This window comes from Cuculus canorus, chromosome 11 (assembly GCF_017976375.1).
Source record: "Cuculus canorus isolate bCucCan1 chromosome 11, bCucCan1.pri, whole genome shotgun sequence".
In the NCBI taxonomy this organism is placed as follows: domain Eukaryota; kingdom Metazoa; phylum Chordata; class Aves; order Cuculiformes; family Cuculidae; genus Cuculus; species Cuculus canorus.
The window spans coordinates 4769608-4775607 of record NC_071411.1 but is presented as its reverse complement, the minus strand read 5'-3'; positions in this window follow the sequence as shown (position 1 = coordinate 4775607).

The following is a 6000-nucleotide window of genomic DNA, read 5'->3' as shown; positions in this document are numbered from 1 at the left end:
AGAACAACAAAGAACAGTGGGATTAAATGTATCCCTGGTCTAACACAGTTGCTAAAAATCAACATTACCACTTGGATTAATTTGGTCTAAAATGGATTGTTCCCCAGAGGGCATTGCTATGTGAAATCTTCTTATCGTTGAGGAAGAAAAAGCAACACTGACCTCACTTTACGTTTGCCTATTTCCACTCATTTCAGTGTGATTGTACAGGTGAAAATGGAGGCGCGACTCGGTCCCACCATGTAAATAGATATAAAATTTAAACATCCTGGTGGGGAGACAGAATGCTTTGAATCTGCCACTTTACAAGGAGTTCACAAACAACATAGCTATAAGTTATTAGTCTAACTTAAGTATTTCCAGAGGTTGTGTTTAACTGATGAGCCTTACAGAGAAAACACTATTATCTGAAAAATAATGAATTCCTAGAAGCTTCAGTTGTTCCTGGCAGGATGGAATATATAGACCTAGTTTTAAAAATAGCCCTTCTTTCAGATTTCAGAGACAGGTCCAGATGGCCTCGTGCACAATCTGATCGCAGTCAAGAATCAAACTCTGTAGGTACAGAGTAACCGAACAGTCAAAAAATGCCTCTGTGTTTGGAACATTACCTCGTGCATGTTGTTAAATTAATTGTAAAGTACTCATTGAACAGGTTCTTAAAGATTGTCAATGATAAACTTGTTAAATTCAACCTGTTTTGTTTGCAAAAGTGTTGTTGTGATTAAGGCTTAATCCCACAGTGACTATCTCTATGTGAATAAGTTCATTCTGTTCTTGATGGAAGAGCAATTCCAGCAGCTCAGTATTCATGCACATGTTCTATGATAATAAGTCTTTATGTATGTGTGATGTAGGAAAAAATAAATATAGAGTGGAAACCTATTTCAGCTTTAAATTTGTAAGAAATAATTACAGGGAACAGTGAATAAATATAAATTTTAAATAGTGAAGTATAGGTTGATAGTTTCCACTTAACAATTTTAAAAATAAATTTATTTATGCATGGATATTGATAGAACAGTAACACTGCATTGTCCTGAAGGCTAAAAATTTAAAAAGAATAATATGTTCATGTTATAACAAGATGAAAATCTCTGTATCCTATTTTTTGTGCAGAATAGCATGTTTTTCTTGGATGGAAGAATTTTGTGTCAGCTTTTAGCGATGTTACAGTTTCTTCTGGCATCCAGGCTTGGGAAGCTAACATTTATCTAGTTGAACTATTAGCATCTTAGAGCCCAATCTGAAACTTTCTCTAGTCCCTCTACTAAATAAACTTAACAAAGAGCCTGGGAATCATAGTTTTCTCTTTCCAGATGCCCTTTAACCTTCATGACTGTTCCTAGCTATATATTTATTTACATAAAACACAGTACTTCTGTGAAACACTACACTGCCTACCTCTACAGTAATTTCCTACAGAAGGTGAAAAAAAGGAAAGCTTGTCAATATGATTCAGTTTTAATTAGTTTCAGAGTAATCATCTTTTGTGATTTAAAATCTGGGAATATATTGACTGTAATTGCACTACAGTTTTAAAAGAACAATAACATATGCACAGTGCGTGGATTGGAATAATGTTAATTTTAATTAAATTAATTGGAATAATGTTCATTTTAATTAGTTTTAATCTAAAATATGTTATTGGACAGCTTGCTTTACAATACCTCTTGGCTAGAGATGCTGGTAATAGTTCAGGGGATGTTTTAGAAAGGCTTAAAACAACAGCCAGATTGGTTGACTATTGAGCTATGTTTCAGTTTTCTTCAGTGTAAAATTTGGTTTAAAAGTGTACTTGGTCAGAGTCTCCTCTTACCCCGCTGCGAAGCGTTACACTGGTGCTTCATGAGCAGTGCTCACTTTTGTTCACAGACTTTCTGCAGAGCCTCAAGGCCACCACGTCTGAAGGGCTCTGGGGGATGGTGGTGACCACCCTGTCCTGCTCCACGGCAGCCGTCTCTATCTCCTGGGTGCTGGGAGAGGGTGTCCTTGGGAGAGGGTTAATTATCCTGGCCAGGGAAGGAAAGCAAGCAGCAGCGTTTCAGAGCCTGCTCGCACGGTGTGGAGGAACCGTGCTGATACACTGTGAGTCCTCCCCATAAACCTCTTTTCCTACGCATCGCACGGCATCCAAGTGCCATTCAGTTGTAGCTGAGACAGTATGTTTTGAATTCCAAAATGCCTCTAATTTTTGTTTTAAGGGAATACAATCCCATAGATAATTATTTCACTGCTGAAGGATGGCTTTCCAGGCACGGTACCTTCCCTTTTACAAAATCTACGTCTGTTTTATCTAAACCACCAGAAATCATAACAACTACCCTCCCCGTCTGTTTTTTTAACACATAAATTTGCTATCATTCCTTCTCATATTTGAATGTTCTCCCACCTGTCCTCAATTTAATCCGTGAATGCAAGCACATAAATCTTCGTGACATTTTGGCAGAAAGTACCTATTTTCAGATTACTCCTTTAGGAAACTCCGAAGCCAGGTGTTTGTTTTTTGCATAGAATGTTGCAAAAGGGGAATTTTAATGTGACCATACAACCAAAAAACTGGTTACAGTTGAAATTCTGTAAAAGGGTGGGCTAGGATGTATGCAGACTTTGTGTATCTTCCACACCCTGAGTTAAATGATAATTACTGCACCATCTGTAAAGGAAAGGATTATGGAATTTTACTGCTACAAGCATGTGATTACACAGACTTTCTTATGTGTAATAAACATGCACTGAATATTTAGAAGTCCTTTATCACACTTGACAAAAAGGGATGAAAAATGGAATGCTGATCTCAAAACATATTTTTGGGATAGGGAGAAAAAAAGGAAAAAAAAAAAAAGAGAGATGAAACAGTTGGCTATTTTTCTTTGACCAGATGGTTTCTAAACAAAGATCAGAACATATTTGAAAGTCTGATCATATGGTCTGCACTAAATAGTTTTGACATGAGGACTGCATGATCCAAAATTTGAAAAGCCTTTTACCTTTAGTTACTGTGGGGCCTTTAGGAGCTCTAGTGTTATTTAACGTTCTATAATGAATTAAAACAGAGGTGCTCACTGTTCACTTTCTACCAGCTTTTAGACACTGTATAGGGAGCAGATTTCTTAGTATGTGCTGTTCTCCAACCTTCGGGGAAAAAAAATCTCGTCCTCTTAAAACTACTCAAATTTGCCACCAAACCGAAAATGCCTCCCTGCTCCCCCTCCGCCCCCCAAATAACTGAGCATTAAAAAAATTCCTGTGTACCTAAGCACGCGTGTATGGATAGCTTATTAAGAAAATACAAAGAAGTTATTAATTTCAAAGGCAATGAGGACAGCCAAAGTCTTTTACTTTTCTCCCAAAGGTGAGATCAGCTGGTGGGGATGCTTTGGCCACTAATAGGATGAATAAGGGAATGGCAGAAACTGGAAAAGTGGAGGAAAAGAAAACGTTACCAAAAAGAAAAATAGAAACTCTTGCAGGGAATTAATTAGCTTTTCTTCCTGTGATATAAAATCTTAGCACAGCCCTCCCCCTTCTTTAGAAAGATCCTGCAGCAAAGCAGATCTTCATCTCACACACACCTTTTTCTCTTCAGAGAGGACAGAAGAATGGACCACACAGGACAGCGGTTACACTATATCTCTTAGCTCACACTCCTGGCAGGCAGGCAGATGTGGTGGAGATAAGGGCAGTACAAGGACTTAGGCAGAGGATAAGTGCACGAATTGTTCCAACGTTGATGTTCCCTTCTACAGACAGATGATTTTTTTTTTCTTTAAATCCCATAATCACTTATATTTTGCAGAACAACAAAAAAACCTTTCTCCTTTTGGCTTCCAATGGACTAATCCTGCAGAAAGGCTTTGCTCTGAATTCATACTTTTCTATAGGGCCGCAATCTCTTTTCTAGTGAAAAGGTTAATTCAAAGGTCTTTTGACCACGCCGGGTGGCTGGGAGCGCTCCCAAGGCTGCGGCACAATTGCCAGCGCAGGAGGGGAGTGGCAGCTGCGGCGCCCTCATCTCAGCACCCGTTCCCTGGTGCCCTTACAATTTCTGGAGTTGACTACAGCCTTGAGAGCCAAGATAAGACACCGATGTAAGGAAGATTGATGCATTGATTGTGCTGCGTGAGACCATAGTGTTCAGCTGCTGCCACTACCTCCTAGCAGGGCTTTTAACATCAGCACCAGTCTCTCAGCGTTTGTTCATACAAAGGGGACAGCGAGGCTGTGGTTGGGGGGGTCTCAAAGGAGATACCTGACATACCTGCTGTCACCTTTATGGTTCGCTCTTGAATAGCATCCTGAAAGGTGAGCAAAACCAACCCCTTGCACTCCATCTCCTCAGCATACCTTTACTGAGAGAGAAAACAGGAATTTGGATGAGCCTGTGGAGTTGGCTGTTTCTACCGCTGCTTTTTTGGCATCCTCAGAACAATCCCTTTAAAATCCCAACTTCCCATGAACTTACCCATTCTGATCTGAATTTCGGGTGCAGGGATTCCCGCTGGCCACCCTAATCTCCCGCCTGGGCAAAGGATTCTTTTCATGCTGATGGCACAAAGGACTCTGTGGCGAGTTTTACACAGCATGCGCAAATGAACCGATCTTCTGTTCACAAGCAGGAGGAGAGTTTTCTTTCTTCCTTTCTTTTTTAAGTATTCAGTTCATAGCGGTTTGTTCCTTTTACTTACTCGAGCTATCCCAGAGAGAACGAGTTTCTTGCCAAAAATAGAAGCATATTCTACTTCTAGGGGGCAAATAGCTTTCCTGTTCAGAAATGGCACATCATGCTTGCTCTAGCAATCCAGAACAGTTTATTACAGAGAAACATCATGCTACCGATAAAAACAATTTATAAGGTTAAATTATGCCCCAGGTTCAATGAGACTTGCCCACGAACATCTGAGAGCAGAGTTTCTTTCCTGAATGCTCATGCTGCACAGTCCTTTGCTGCTGAATACCAATTCCAGCTATAGCAGATACTCCCAAATGGTAGCTGTTGCTATCTAAGGTACAGATAAACTGAACAAGAGGCATTAAAATTAATCTTGAAAAAGAACAAGAATAAAAACAATGGCTAAAAAAAGGAAAGGAAAGGCTAAAGGAAGCTAAAGGAAGGCTTTAGCTAAAAGGAAGGCTAGCTGGGTGCTTGACCAAAGCACAGCCAGGGTATCAGTGACCATTTCTGACTACTCACTCTTCACTCAGAGCTGACTCAGGTCTTGGATGAATGAGAAAGCCTTCTCAACCCAATTCCTTCTGCTTGTCAGAGCAGGAGTCTGATACCCACTTGACCTAGTGTATCCTCTGGATACTCAATGCACTTCAGCCAACTCTTCATGTTAATTCCACAGGAATTTTCAAAGATGATAATAAAAATAGCACTGTTGAAAACGGCATCAGAAAAATCATATCTTATTTTTGTATATGTGGTATTTTCTCCCATTTACTAATCAGAATTTATTCCCGTCTTTAGTAATAGCATTTGGTGCTGAGTGGCTTTATTGCAGGAGAACCCTTTCTGCATGTCTCTAGATTTTGCATTGGTTGTTACAACAATGACCAAACAGAACAGTAAATTATCTGGTGAACAAGAAAGCACTGTATATTTAGCATTTGCTGTATATACATTCTCATAGTAGTTTTCTTAGGAAAAAGGTATTGGGCCAGAACTTCCATTACTCAAGCTGATGATGCAGTCTCATACATTTATTAGATCAATAAACCTCAGAGGAGATAGTGTTCTTAATTAAGCATACTGGGGGGAAAGGAGTGGTTTTGAGAATCTTAAAAAGTAAACAAACAAATCCCTACCTCTGCATTTGAGTCCCAGATTCTCTGTGGATTAGAGTTGCTTAATCTAAATCACTGAAAGCAATGTAATATTCCTAAAATAGACACATAAATCCTTCCTGTTTTCAGTGACACACTTCATGCTGCTATTCGTTTGCCTCCCTCTTTAATTTGGCTATTTTTTATCTTAGCTCTGTGCAAATGGCACAG